Source organism: Phragmites australis, chromosome 8, assembly GCF_958298935.1.
Source record: "Phragmites australis chromosome 8, lpPhrAust1.1, whole genome shotgun sequence".
NCBI lineage: Eukaryota > Viridiplantae > Streptophyta > Magnoliopsida > Poales > Poaceae > Phragmites > Phragmites australis.
The window spans coordinates 12,834,468-12,850,450 of NC_084928.1; positions in this window are offsets into that span (position 1 = coordinate 12,834,468).

The window sequence follows — 15,983 nt, forward strand, 5'->3', positions numbered from 1 at the left end:
ATGATACATAAAATCAGCACATGTATTGATTGATGAAAACATTTCATGGATCATAGGTATAGAGATACCAGATCAATAATATGGATATTTATGTTAGAGAATATGATGCTGGATAGACCCACCTTGAGATACTGTTGGGATTATTATTTATAATATGCCATCAGTTGTTATCTCAAATGGTGTACCTACAGGATCCTTAGACCTGAGATCATCATTGATTCCCAGAATGTATCATCACATACTTTGAAGCTGTCAAATGCTATTTTGTAACTAGATAGTCATAAAGGTAGTTTTCGGGTTTATCATGAAATATGTCAAGGGTATGAGCGATCAAGATGGAATTAGCCCATCTTTGATAACAGGAGAGATATCTCTAGGCCCCTCGAAGTAGTTGGATTGAGAGAGCACATGACCATGCCAATATAATTAAAGAGTTAATCATGATGAATCTACTACTTGATCAAGTGAATGGTCGAGCTATCACAAAGGTGACACGTATCTCACCTTGAGCTTGACTGGTATCATGAGGCGAACGAATCGGTGCACATATATATCAAGGTTCAGCCGATATGATCTTTTGTGTATACTTGGGAGTCAACATGTCCTACTAGAGACCGCTATTGATTTCGGTTTGGAAAGGGTTTCCGAGTCGTAGCCGTTTGTACATAAACCTAACGGGTCACACACTTAATAGGTTAGAACAAAACATGAGAATTGGATTCATCTATGGGTTTTTGATTGGATTGTGATCTATAAGAAGTTAAAGTCCTAAAGGGCTTTCAACGTGAGAGTCCATTGGCGAGCTCTATATAAGGAGAGGCGTGGGTAGGGTGTGCTGGGTTGAGCCACTTCGAAACCCTAGCCACAGCCTTCCACACGATCTTCCAAAACCCCAGCCACATGTGCGGTGCTAGCACATCTGCGCTCAGTGTTTCTGCCCAGTATGTGTGGATATCATAGAGGCGCTACTGCTATTATGGTGCTGGACTTCTCGGCGAGTTGAATGCGACGTGTTTGGGACTGGTCGCCAACCATGATGAGTTGGTCGAGGAGCACGACCACTTGCTCGGAGTTGGTCGAGGAGCACCACCACTTGCTCGGAGTTGGTCGAGGAGTGTGACCACCTGTGCGAGGCTGGTCGCGGATCTGATCAAGAAGCTAGTCAAGGAGTTTGACGCACACGACGTTGGACCAGTCTAGTCCAACTCTTCTTCCGCTGCACTGCGCGTCGAGCGGTAACGATCTATGATCTCCTACTAGCAAGATTTCTTGAGTGAATGCAGTAGAAAAAATTTCTTTTAGGCTAGCATAGCCTGCCCGTTTCCCAACTAGATCTCCATCCAAAAATATGTCATATAAAAGAACTCTATCCCCAACCCCCACTCATTCCACCACACACCTCCACCACCACCAGCCCTGTCCCCACCATGTGTCTCCCCCCCCCCCTCACTGCCTCCTCGTCGTTGTCCTCAGCATCAATGCGGCCCTTCATTGAGCTCCTCACTACCACCTCCATCCTCAACTAAAGATAGCTTAATAGGCCGTGTCTATTGGGCCGGCTCCAGGCCTGTCACTGTAGGTATGGTCTAGGCACAACATGACCCGTGCTAACTTAGGCCGGCACACACGGATATGGGCCGTGCCTGGGCCAAGCGCGTGGCACATCGTGCTGGCATGGTACGACCCAGTTGTGATGGTGTGGCCACAGGCTCAGGATGGTACGGGCATGGCTTGGCCCGGCACGCTAGCGGCCCCAGCTAGGCACGTTGAGGCACGACCAGCCCAGGCATGGCACAACCTGCCCAGTAGGCTTGGCCCGACCACTAGCCGTTGGCGCCTGAGGCTGGCCTGGCAAGATAAGGGCGGCACGAGGGGCACGCCCAGGTTAATGGATTGAATGGGTTGTGCCCGGCAACCAGTTAACCTATTATTTTTTAATTTTCTAGCCATTTTATGACTGTTTGGACTCCAATTTGTTTTTTTGTAAAAATCACTATTTTCACATATAAATAAAGCAACACCCTTCCCTTCCATTCCACACCATTAACAATATTTGCTCTCTTATATTCTACTCTCATTTTTGTCTCAAAGTTCTTGATAATTTGTGATAATTCAGCAAAATTAGTTTGAATTGTTGCAAAAATTTGAGAAATTTCAACACCGTCATCTTGGTGTTTTGAAAAAATCTTCGTGATTTTTTTATAACTATTATTTCTTGTTTATTCTATTCTTTATTTTATTATTTGATTATTTCTAACTCCAAATATTTAATTTTTTTAGTACAACTCAACATTGATCATGGACACCAGTGTTCATGATCATGATAATACGGCCATTGATCATGATTTTTTTTCTTCAATGACTTGTAGGGGACTACGACCCCTTTAATAGCAGTGCTGCAGGTGAAGAATGACCTGGCAGTGAACCTCCAACTGGTTCACATGCACCAGCAACTCCGTCGTCAGGATTTACAAGTGCACACACATTAGTAAATATCGGGTCTAAAAGATCAAGAGCCGCTACTTTCAAAGTTTGCAAGACTTCGAAAGGATTTTAAGAGAGAAAGACGGGTAAGTGTATGGTATGCTAGGTGTTATATTTGCAAACATGAATTATCTGTAAATTTATTAGGTGGAACATGACACTTGATGAGGCACCCCAGAATTTGCAAGTGAATGAGTGGAGCAGTCATGAAGCAGACGGTGCTGAAATACAACTCTAACAACTCTGTTTGTCATTGGGAGTATGATTCTGCCAATGCTCAAAAAGAGCTATACTGCTTCATTGCAAGAGCAGATCTACCACTTAACATTGATGTGTACTGCATTTGAATAGGGATTTTTGTCCCTGAGACACTGATAAAACGTGATTTGGTCCACACCACACTGCACTCCTCATTTTTGTCCCAGTCGCACCGCAAAAACATGGCTTGGTCCACAACAGACCGCCCGGATTAAAATAATCTTTTCTAGCTTGAGAGGAGAGAGAGGGGGTGGTGAAAGGACACTTCTACCCTTGGCCTCCCGCCTCACCCATTTCCCCTCTCTCGTCAGCATCTTTGGAGGGGAGAGGGGTGCCGGAGAGGGGCGAAGCTAGAGGGAATCAGCCAAAGGGAGGGAGTGAGCCGGGGAAGGTGGTTGGCAGAGATGGGGCTCACCGGAAGCGCAAGAGGGCATGGAAAGCCGGCCGGGGTGGAGGGATCTCTAGTGGAAGTTTAAGGTGCGAGCTGCGTGCGACGTGGTGGAGCTGCGGGACGGGAGCCCGCACGGCGACGGAAGGACACCCTATGCGGCCAGGACGATTCGCGTGCGGGCGACGGAGGACGTGGCGGCGTGGGCCAGTGGCGCGACGAGTATGACGGCAGCGCGGCACGTGCGGCATGCTCGTCAGTAGCACGCACGCGAGTGGCAGTTGCATGCGGGAACGGCACACGCGAGTGGTGGCCTGGTGCTGTGGCTGGTTCAGCTCGCCAGCATCGCAGTGTCTTTGCTACTCGCACCCAGGGAGATCCATGAGTGCCAACTCTGCTCGCACCCAGGGAGATCCATGAGGGCCAACTCCGCCACACACAGAAGGCGTATGGGCATGGGCAATTGGCGGAGGAGCTCGTCGCGATGCTCCTTGGCTAAACCGGAGGAGCTTGTCGCGATGCTCCTCGACGTATGGGCATGGGTAAGTCCCTCAGGTGCTCTTCCTATCCACTTTGCAACCACATAATAAGAATCCGAATAGCCAATGAGTTCAAAAGATGAACCTTTAGGATACCATAAGCCAAGGTAAGGAGTATAAACCAAATATCAAAGAACTCTCTTAACGGCCACTAAATGACACTTTTTTGGAGCGGCTTGAAATCTTGCAGACATGCACACACTAAGCATAATATCAGGTCTAGATGCACAAAGGTAAATCAAAGATCTTATCATGAAGCGATATACCTTTTGATCCACGCCCTTCCCTTCTTCATTGAGGTTGAGATGTCCATTGGCTTGCTTGGGAGTCTTGATAGACTTCGCATTCTCCATATCAAACTCCTTGAGCATATCTTTAATGTACTTGATTTGACATATGAAGGTCCCTTCCTTGAGTTTTTTGATTTAAAATATTAGAAAGAACTTCAACTCTCCCATCATTGACATTTCAAACCTCCTAGTCATAATCCTACTAAACTCTTCACAAAACATTTTGTTAGTAGAACCAGATATAATATCATCGACATATATTTGATAAACAAATAAATCATTATCAATATTTTTAGTGAAAAGAGTAGAATCAGCTTTGTCTATTTCAAAGCTTTTTTTATAAGAAAATTCGTAAGACATTCATACCATGCTCTATGTGCTTGCCTAAGCACATAGAACACCTTATGGAGTTTATACACATGATGAGGATACTTAGGATATTCAAATCCGGGTGGTTGCTCTACATAAACCAATGCGGAGATTGGTCCATTAAGAAAAACGCTCTTCACATCCATTTGATATACCTTGAAATCATGGTAAGTTGCATAGGCAACTAATATTTGACTAGACTCAAGCCTAGCTACGGGAGCATAAGTCTCACCAAAATTCAAACCTTTGATTTTGTGTGAAGCCTTGAGCAACCAACATTGCCTTGTTCTTTATCACGATCATGTTCTCATCTTGCTTATTGCGGAAGACCCATTTGCTGTCAATCACGTTTTGATTGAATCTTTCCACCAATGACCATACTTTTTTTTCTCTTGAAGTTGTTGAGCTCTTCTTGCATAGCCATCACCCAATCCAGATCTCCAAATGCATCATCTACCTTCAAAGGCTCCAAAGAGGAATATTCACAAAAAATTACAATTCTAGAATGAGTGGTTACTCCCTTTTGTATATCACCAAATATGTTGTCGATGGAGTGATCTCTTTGGATACTTTGATGAACTCTTGAGTGTGGTACTTGGGATTGGGGTTGAATATCTTCCACTTCATTATCATTGAGGAATTTGTAAGAGTCATCATGAGTTTGATCTTGATCTTAACCTTGGTCTTGATCTTGAGTTGATGTAGATGGCTCCACTTGAGTTGATGAAGATGGATGAACTTGATCATTATTGGCTATTTGTAGTTTTTGGGGATCTTGAGGCTTAATTTCACATAGTGCCATCTTCTTTATCACCTTGTTTGGAATTTATTCATCTCCTTAAATATTGGGATCAACTTGCTCCACTTGGGAGCCGTTAGATTCATCAAATATCATGTCACGCGCAAGTTCAACACAACCGGTGGTTTTGTTGAAAACACGGTATGAGTAGGCATTTGATTCATAACCAAGCAAGAAACATTCATCTAATTTAGAAGCAAATTTGGAACTTCTTACTTTCTTATTTAGAATAAAGCATTTTCCACCAAAAACTCTGAAGTATGAAATATTAGGCTTGTTACCGGTTAGAAGCTCATAAGCGGTCTTCTTCAAGATCTTGTGGAGATACAACCGGTTGATGACATGACATGTGGTGTTGACGACATATACCCAAAATTGATCCGAAATCTTGTATTCATCAAGTATTGTCCTTGCTGACTTTATAAGAGTCATATGCTTTCTCTTGATAACCCTATTTTGTTGAGGGGAGTAAGGTGCCGAGAACTCATGCTTGATCTATTCTTTATCAAGGAATTCTTTAACTTGTGTATTCTTGAATTCGCTTTCATTGTCACTTCTCACCCTCTTGATCTTCACATCAAATTCGTTTTGAGCTCTTCTCACAAATTTCTTGAGTATAGCTTATGTTTCAGTTTTGTCATGCAAAAAGAATACCCAAGTGAAATGAGACTAGTCATCAATAATAATCAAACCATATTTGTTACCGCCAATACGTATATATTCTATTGGTACGAATAAATTCATATAAAGGAGTTCCAATGACCTTATGGTCGTCGTCACATTCTTGGCAGGGTGAGGAGCTCCAATTTGCTTTCCCGCTTGACATGCACTACAAATTCTATCTTTCTCAAAAGAAATATTTATTAGTCTAAGGATGTGTTCCCTATTTAGAAGTTTAGACAAATTCCTCATTCCAACATGGACTAGTCGGCGATGTCATAGCTAACACATGCTAGACTTAGCAATCAAGCAAGTTTTAGATCTCACTTCATCCATTGAAAAACCAACAAGATAAAGTTTACCTTTCCACTTACTGGTGAAGGCTATTGAGGTGTCATCCCTTCTAGAGATGGTCACACCCTCATTAGTAAAAAGACAATTATAGCCTATCTCAGAAAGTTATAACCAGGGATTTAACTAACAAATATTTGAGATAGAATGATCATTGTAAATGGAAATTTTATCTAAACCAATTATCTCTCCTTTCCCATCATAAAAAAATAATATTTTCATGAGATCCTTCATTTTCTTCAAATGATGAGAACATCTCCTCCTCTCCGGTCATATGATATGTGCATCCACTATCTAGCACCTAACTTGATCCACTAAAGGAGTATGCCTAAAAAAAATTTAAGCCTTTGTTTTAGGTACCCAAATTTGTTCGAGTCATTTCATGTTAGTCACAAGCACTTTTGGTACCCACACATTTCTTTTCACCACTCAATCTTTTGTGCAAGTACCAACATATAGAATAACCACTTTACCACAGTGATTCCTCTTAAACACATAAGATGTGTAAAATATAGATTGAGGTGCATGGCATTTGGATTGTTTGGCTTGTGCGGTGAGACTATTTTGCTTGCTTCCCTTGATGAACTTGAGTCACTCTTTGCCATTAATCACCACACCCCCACTTTGCTTGCTTGTATACATATCAAATTCAAGACCTCTCTTTTGCCTATTGTCCTTGGTCTCAATGATTTTGTATAGTGTATCTTTGGATTTGTATGTCTTAATGCACCCATACTTAACCAAGGTGTTTAGCCTCTTATTTTCTTTTTTCAACACTTGCAAAGATTGAACATTAGTAGCACAAGTATTTATATTAATATTGTAACAACGAGAGCAACCATTACTAGGGGAAGCACTAGAGAGTAAGGTTGCATCATTAGAGGTGAGAGTGCTACTCTTAAGAGCATCAAATTGCACTTCAATAGTTTTATGAGATTCATCCAAATATTTAAAATTCTCTTAAAGTGTAACATTTCTACTCTCAAGACTAGCAACAGATTCATTGGCCAAGCTTAGTTGCTTGGTCACCTCAACCTTCTTCCTCTTTTTAGCAAGGAGCTCCTCAAGTTCAAAGTTTCCCTCATTTTCAAGGATGAGAAAGACATCTTGCTTCTCAAGGATCTCCTCTTGACTCTCTATTGTTTCCATTAGTTCTTTTATTTTAGACATGGTATTTTTACTAAGACCTTTAAGCATGCTTTCACAATCACTATCACTATCTAGGAGCTTGAATTGCGATTTTACCTTACGCACTTTTGCCATGAAACACTTGGGAGTGTCATCGTCGTCGCTCATATCACCAAAAAGTGATTTTGTTGGTATAGAAGAGCGAATGGCAATAGTGGCGACTCCTTCATCATCAAAGTTGGAGTCCCACTCCTCGCTGATGTAAGCTTGACACGAGTACTTCTTCTTGTGGATCTTGTACTTGTCCTTCTTGAAGGTATTGTTCTTTTTCTCATCCTTATCTTTGCTGTTCTTCTTGTTTAGACAATCAACGATGAAATGACCAACTTCACCACACTCATGGTAATCCCTCATGCATGTTCTTCTCATGGGCATATCTCTCTTGTACTTGCCAGAGCCACCCTTCTTTATGAATTTCTTGAATTTTCTTACAAAGAAGGCTATTTCTTCATCATCCAAGCTCTCATCTTCACTTGAGCTTGATCATTCAACTTGCTTGCTCTTGCTTACCTAGAATGCTACTTCTTTGTTCTTGGAGGTGGAGCTTTGCTTAACAAGATTTTTTACTTCATTTGCTTCCTCCTCCATAAGCTTATGAGCAAGGATTCTTCCGAGCACATCGCTTGGTGTAAGCCTCTTGTAATATCTTATTGAGATAATTGCAAAGAAATCACTACTCCTGGTGTTATTGCAAGCTTACCACTAGAAAAAAAATGCAAAAATACCATTAAAACTGTCATTCTAGTGGCATCCTTGCAAAAAATAAAAAATCAGGGAGGTATTTGCAAATGCCCTAATATTTCTCAGATAAGAGTCCCCAAGGTGGGGTTTCGTGGTGCAAAGGCTCTTAGCAATCTTCTCGCAACCTTGTGATCATCTAGCTCTTCACTTCCAATGCCTCTATTTTTGTTCACCAACACCATCATGCAATCATATATTGCTTGAGGGGTTTCATCATCATCCATCACAAATCTTCCTAATTTTCCCTCAAGAAACTCTATCTTAGACTCTCTCATGTTTGTGGTTCCTTCATGTGCGACTTGGAGTATGTCACATATTGTTTTAGCCTCCTCAAGCCTGTCCACCTTATTGATCTCCTCAGAGCTCAAGGCGCTAAGCAATACACTTGCAGCTTGTGCATTGCGGTGAATGCCTTGCTCTTGTTCAGGAGTGAGCCCTTTAGCTTCATCCGGCAAATCGCAACCTGTGCAAACAATCTTCCAAATACTTTGATGAAGAGAAATTAAATGCAATTTCATTTTGTGTCTCCAAGCGGCATAATGTGTACCATCAAAATACAGTGCGCACCCGGATGGCACAGATATATAAGAATTAGATGCATTCAATTTATCTTAATTGAATTCAATTGCTACTCCCTTCCCTCGTTGCCCGATGTCAAAATGTCATCCTTTGGACTCTTCGAGCTCTTTTCCTCGGATGCCGACATCTTCTAATCCTCCAAGCGGTGAAGCCTTGAAAGAGGTTAGGCTATGATACCAATTGAATGTATGAGATGTCGTCTAGAGGAGGGTGAATAGGCGTTTCCTGAAATTTAAAACTTCACAGCGCATTAAAGGGTACGGATACTCCGGGTAAATCCAGAGACTTTGGGTTATACAGACCCGGATACTCCGAGTGAACCTGGATACTCAGGCCTGATCAGGAAATAAAAAAAACTAAGAACTAGAAAACCTAATTTAGCCTATGAGTTACCACATGTTCTAATAGATGTCTAAAGACCTATTGATCAACAGCTTGCAACTAAACGCTCACAAGCAAGTAGATCAGGGCAAATTGCCCAAAAATCAACTAAAACAAGAAAATGTGCAAAAAATAAAGGAGATAAGAATTTGTATCCTGAAATTCGGCCACTCCACAAAGAAGTGCCTACATCTCCGTTGAGGAGCTCACAAAGAGCCGGATCTCTTTCAACCCTTTCCTCACCTAAGCAACCACCAAGATCAAGTTAGGGTTTCTTACTCAAATCGTTAGGGTAATACAAACTTTTCGGGGCGCTCCACAAACTTGGGTGCTCTCAGGACAACGCCCGTCTAGGAGCTCAAGGCTCCAAGAGTAAAGAACGTGGATCGACAGCTTGGCGATGAACTCAAGTGCTTAAGATTGGATTTCAGCTCACTAGCTCTTTAGTCTCACTCTTCCAACCACACTCTTCAAATGTTCAAAGATTTAAGGCTTTACAGGAGTTATGAGGGCTATTGAATGGCTATAAATGAGTTTGTCCACGAGTTGTTTAGCAGCAAATGAAGGATAGGGTGAGGGGGTATTTATACCATCCTCTCAAAAACTAGTCGTTATTGTGCTTTTTGAACTGACCTGGAGTATCCGGGTCAACCCGAAGACTCCAGGTTGGCACACAACGCACAACCACTAGCCTGGTCGGAACCCTACCCGGAGGGTTCGGATGAACACAGAACCTGGAGTATCCGGGTCAACCTGGAGGCTCCGGGTTAAACATTTAGGCTCTAATCGAGACCCTCTGTAAGAGTAAAGTTCGGAGACTCCGGTGACCCTGAGTATCTGGGCCAACCCGGAAACTCCGGGTTAAACATTAAACCTATCCCGAGAGTCTGACTCGAAGCTCGACCCGGAGATTCTGAGCTGTTGTCCAGAATCCAGAGTATCCGGTCCAACCTAGAGTCTCCGAATTCAGACAAAACAGAACTTTCCCGGTGTCTGCAGATTATTGTGTCGCTCAATTTTTGATTCTAAAAAGATATCATGAGCACTAAGTCACCATCAAAACTATCAATACGCATCGCTCTTGATAGAACGACATTCCTAAACTCAAATTCAAAAATAAAGCGAATTAAAACCTATTGAGTAACTACATGCCGCTTCTCTTTTTTTTTAGGACGTCATTGTCGTTTAACTTCTCCATCGGGACTATAACCTATTCATAACCTCAATAAACACGTTAGTCCCTTAATTGTTTGTCTTCAATTAGCCAAAACCCATATAGGGGGCATAGATGCATTTTCACAAACCCATTTAGACAGCACTACCCTGACCAACGATTCCTGTATCGCCACCTCCACCCCTAACCAAAGGTCCTCCACCATCCGCGTCTAACAGCGCCCCACCGCCTTGTCACCCACCCTCGTGACCTTCTTGGTCATCCCTTTATAGCCGGGCCATGGTGAAGAAGAGTGCACCTCTCTCATCCCTGAACCCCGACCTAAAACCCTAACTTCACCGGAGAAGAATATCTCGCCAAAGAGGTAGAGAAGCTTCTATAGAAGAAGGGTGCATGAATCTTCACGTGAATCCGATGGTATGAAAATTCGATAGATTTTTATCTTTTAAATCTGTCGACAGATAAATAACAATTTTGTATAGTTAATTCTGGTTCAACATGCTGTCCATCGTTGTGAACCAAAATAAGATGGATATTTGGTAAAAATACTTATTTGGTCACGTGTGACTGTAACTAACGAGGTAAACACGCTCTGTTTTACCTTTTGACAGTTACTTAGTAAGCTGCACATGCTATGCACGTGAAAACATAATGAATGGTTTAGCTGTGCTTTAGAAGTCTTTATAAAAATCTAAACTGTAATTATTATTTTTTATTTTCAGCAACTTGTGCTTCTTAGATTGAAGGAGGAAATATCCTGGTTCAAATAGAAATGAAGCAGCAACAAAGAGATGGAGAAAATATGATGATGATGACAAATATTTTGATGGGAGGATGTGCAGACCATCGCTCACTCCCCGCAATCACCAATCTACAGATCGCCGGTGATTACGGGCTCCGCGCCACTGTGCGCCTACGTCTGCATGCTCTGCTTCGCACCATCGTGCCACCGCCCTATGTTCAGGATTTGATACTCGGTTGCAAGTTTATTTTATGATATGAAAGGATAGGGTTATACGTTAGTCGTCTAAGTATATCGTATAGAGCGATACAAAGTTTATATAAGTGCAACTTTTTAGTTAGATAATAGCCCTACGTCATATTTTGTATTGATTATTTTTAATCACAAAATACGCTAAGAAATAGACGAATTTGGTTGTGTCTACAGCTCAAGACCTAATTAATTATAGGGGATTGCTTCTGCTTGGATCTTTAATGAATATTGGTCTTCTAATAAACTAGTCTTGTAGGGTTTCGCGAAGATCTGAAGGCGCGACTAGTGGCTTAATGTGAGAATCGATGGTTTGGTGGTTTTTTTTTATCTGGAACATACCCTCTCTCTGCCTTATATAATTGGGGAATCTAGAGTATGATTCTACTTAGATACTTTAGATATATTCGACTCGAATTGTGTAGGATCATTCCTGTATCTAATAAGATACAAACAATCCTCACATATCCTTTTAAAGATATGTTAAACATATGTAATAATTATATATTCTCGTCGCCCTCCATATCCCCGACCTCATCCACATCTACACTACGGGTGGGTTTCATTTTAGGACACGACTAAATACTGACTGTCCATGCTATAAGTGGATAGCATGCACACCTTTAATTAAGAAAATATTTAATTAATTATTTTCCTAATTAGGACAAATTAGCATGACACACGCAGAGCACACCCGCGATAATACCTGAGAAAAAACGAATTTGTCTGTCCACAGGAAAAAATCATATATATTGAAAAAGTATTTTATATACTATAGAAAAGCATTTCATATACTGTGAAAAAGCATTTCATCTAACCATCTTTTCTATTTTTAGTAATCCTAACAAAGACTAGCAGGACATAGCAGCAAAGAAGAGAGGTGCACCCAAGCAGTTCAGAAAATCCAGAAAGCAAATTGTTTCAATTTGAAAGACTCAAATCCGTGTAAACTCATAAAAAACATATTAGTTCCAAATTACAAGCAATTCAGAAAAGCAAATTATGTGAATTTGAAAAGCAAAATTAGCATAACTGGGTACAGATTTGAGAAAAATATTTTGACGAATAAGCAATTTTTTGTATAGTCATGATCAAGTTTTTAAAAATCATAAGCAAATTATAATGCACACAGAAGCACTTTTTTATACAAAGTTGATGTTAGAAAAAAATATCATCAAAATATACTCAACTGAAGTCTAGTTTTGAAGCTCTTATTGCATGAAACACAATGGTGCGATCGGATTTTAATTTAGATGCTCGGTTTGAAAACTATAGTTTTTTAAAATTTTAAAATAGAGTTACATGTGAATAACATCAGCAATTTTATCATCTTTCACTTTCTATACATGCAACAGCACTGGACCTCTGATACTAAATGTTCAACCGATCTAAGCGTGCATGTTGCGCGATAAGAGCATGTACTCTCGAAATTTAGTCTTTAGGTTTATTTTAACCATTTTTCAGTGAAGATCCCGTAGAATGTTGTTGTCTTGAAAACTCCACGTAATCTAGAGATAATACTAAAAACAACCTCTCCAATATTGGTTATTCTATGCAACTCCGCGGGACTTTTGAGTTCACTACCTCTACATGCCTCTACACAGCTACACTCTCTCCATTTTTTTCTTAAACACCACTCTCTCTTTCTCCCCCGCCTAGGATTTTAGATACTACGACAATGCCTATGTTTCATATAGTTGAGGTGGCAATATCGTACATATTCTAATAGAGTAATATATAGTCGTGTTTTCATCCACATCCTAATTTTAGGATGAACATTCAATGACTTTTTACATGCCTCCGGACTACTCGGCTGGGCTGGCATGGGAAAACAACATAATTTTTTAAAAAAATATTATTTTATTAGAAAATTAAAATAATATCAAAAACCTGATATTTGTAGAAATATATCTGCCGGTACTCCGCGTGTCGACATGTTACGTGATAATAGGCCTTAGAGTTTGTTGGCACTCCTTTTGGTGACAAGTCTTATTCATAAATGATATTCAAAGAAAAATTCATAACCTTTTCATATGATATCGGATAAAGATGATCTTTGTATAAAAAATATGCCTATCAATGATATATATAACTTTATAGTTGAATACTTTTTATTAAATTCATTTAGATGTCCAAACAATGACTATAAATTTGAAAAACTAGATTAGAATTTCTAGCCATTTTTTTAGGTATGTCTATCTTAAACAAATTTAATAGAAAAATGTTCAATTACAAAGTTATAGATATCATCGATATGTACAACTTTTTATACAAATTATCTCCATCCAAAGTAATATAAAAAAGTTATGAATTTTTATTTGAATATCGTCTGCGGGACACAACATCTGTCGTAACGCGAATGCGGACAGGCCCTAAGGCCCACTGCCATGTAGCATGTTGGCCGCAGAGTGCCAAAAAATCTCTAGTCAGTACTCCACGTGCCGACAGATACCTATTTCTACAAATATCGATTTTATTATTATTTTTACAATTTGATCCAGGTTAGGATCCGATCAAGATATGTTACTAATGAGAGATTATTAATGACAACTAAAAATAGTAATGACGGATCAGCTCAAAACTTATACTAATAGTAGAGTCATTAATAATGGATAGAGATGGTGACAGGCCATAAGGCTCACTGCAACGTAGTATATTGACACGTGAAGTGCCAACAAATCTCTAGTCTGTACTTCACATGCTGACAGGTACATATTTCTACAAATATCAATTTTATTATTATTTTTACAATTTTTCAACAAAATATAATTATTTAAAAAAGTTCAAAACAACACAAGGCCAAATCAAATATTCCGATGGGCCCATTTGGTGGACCATGCGCCGGGGCCCACACCCTGCGGCCGACGAGAGGAGGCGTACGCCATCCTGACTCGAGAAGGGAAACGGCGGCCCCCGTCCCTGTTGCGCACAATTCTTCGCCTGCACGGTATCCTGTCCACCTCACCACCTTTCTTTCGGATTCCCTTTCTTTCTATCCCTTGCGTAAAAAGTGACCCACCATTGTTTTGTTTGCACCCTCAGAAGGTTTCTTATTGGACAACTCCCCTGGTAATATCGCTCCCTTTTTATTATGAGAATTAGGTTTATGATAATATTTGTTCTGAATTCTGATAATGCTTTTTAAAACAATAAAAGGAAAAATATTCGCTATCTTTAATGGAGTACTCCAACCTATAACTTGAAATATGTGGAGTACAACACTTGATGATGATAAACAGTGGTACCAAGAGTTTTGGATTGGGCATTCAAACTTTAACAGTACACATAAAGTATTTAATGGAAAAGAAAAGATTCATAATATTAAACTCTATAATATAATATAAAGTATTTATATTAGAGACAAACGCAAATAGTTATACAAATTACACAATAACTGCGCACACTTCATAGATTGGATGTGCAGCATCAGGATCTCATGACTTGCCTGAAAAACTAGCGTCCAATGAATGTAACTAAACAGTCATTCAATAATTAGTCCTCTATTATTTTTCTTAGCTTATTCTTTGCATAATTTATTGCTAAAAGTATCCTCTCAATACCACCAGTTGCCATGAAAAAACTAATACTAACTTAAGAAGTTTCTAACACAAACTTGAGAAGCTTATATATAATAGGATACATGATACTCTTATGTCTTTTAACAAGCATGACTGAAAGCTCCTAAGATTTTTCACCTTTCTAAACCTTTTATCTATATATATATCTTCAATAAAAAGTTTGAGTCGGTAACTAAGAGATATCAAATACTTATTTGAGAAGTTCATATCATAAAACTGAGCAAGTGCAAGTGAACCTAGCCATATACAGCAAATTAATTACATACCTATACATATATTAAATACACATATATATGCTTAATTATTTACTAAAAATTTTGGGCATTCAACTGAATGCCCTTTAATCAAGCGAGATCTGCCCTGATGATAAATAGGGCAAATTACGTGATTTTCATTACTGCAAGAGTGTTCCATTGTGGCCACCCTACTTATCATAGTTTATTTATGAGCGCCTATCCTCCTTAATCGTCTGAAAACAAAATTCAACCAATCAATGTTAGAAGATGGATCAACATCACATGGCTCTCTTCTTTCTTCTTCCTCACATCAGTCTTCTTCACTACGATGTTGGCTAGCTCCCTAACCCCACCCTCATACTCTCGTCTTTGTGGTGGAGTCGCTAAATCCATGACGGTCATCCCTACTACGTTAAACCATCTCCGATGAGCTTCTACTTGGCCTTCCTCGCCACCAGCACCACATACCACTGGTCCCCGGCCCATCCCTACTACATTAACATGTCTTCGATGTGCTGCTGATTGGTCTCTCCCGTCGTTGATCCTCCACCACCACGATTGGCAGTGTACTGTCCACTGCCACCATTGGTTTGCCCTGCCGCCCAAAGCCTTCCCTCTACGCCTGATGCACACCTAATCCCCACAACCTAACCTCTTCACCGCCAACCCTCAAAACCTAACCTCTTGTCAATGGACCGTTAGAACACCATCAACTAAAGTGTGAGACCTTCCATTTAATTATTGACATTTCTAAATGAAAGTTCGTTGATGTATCCAGTCCCTCCTTAAAAGCTCATCTAGTTTTTACAAATATGGTCTGGATTTGACTTGTGTAGGTATTGAACGCAATAATCCCCTCAAACAACCCTTTAAAACAACAAATAGTTATCCACTAAGTATCTTTTTTATGAGCTCTTAAAAATATCATTTTCTTAGACCATCTTCAACGGATTCGCTTCGCGAAAGGATTTTCGTTC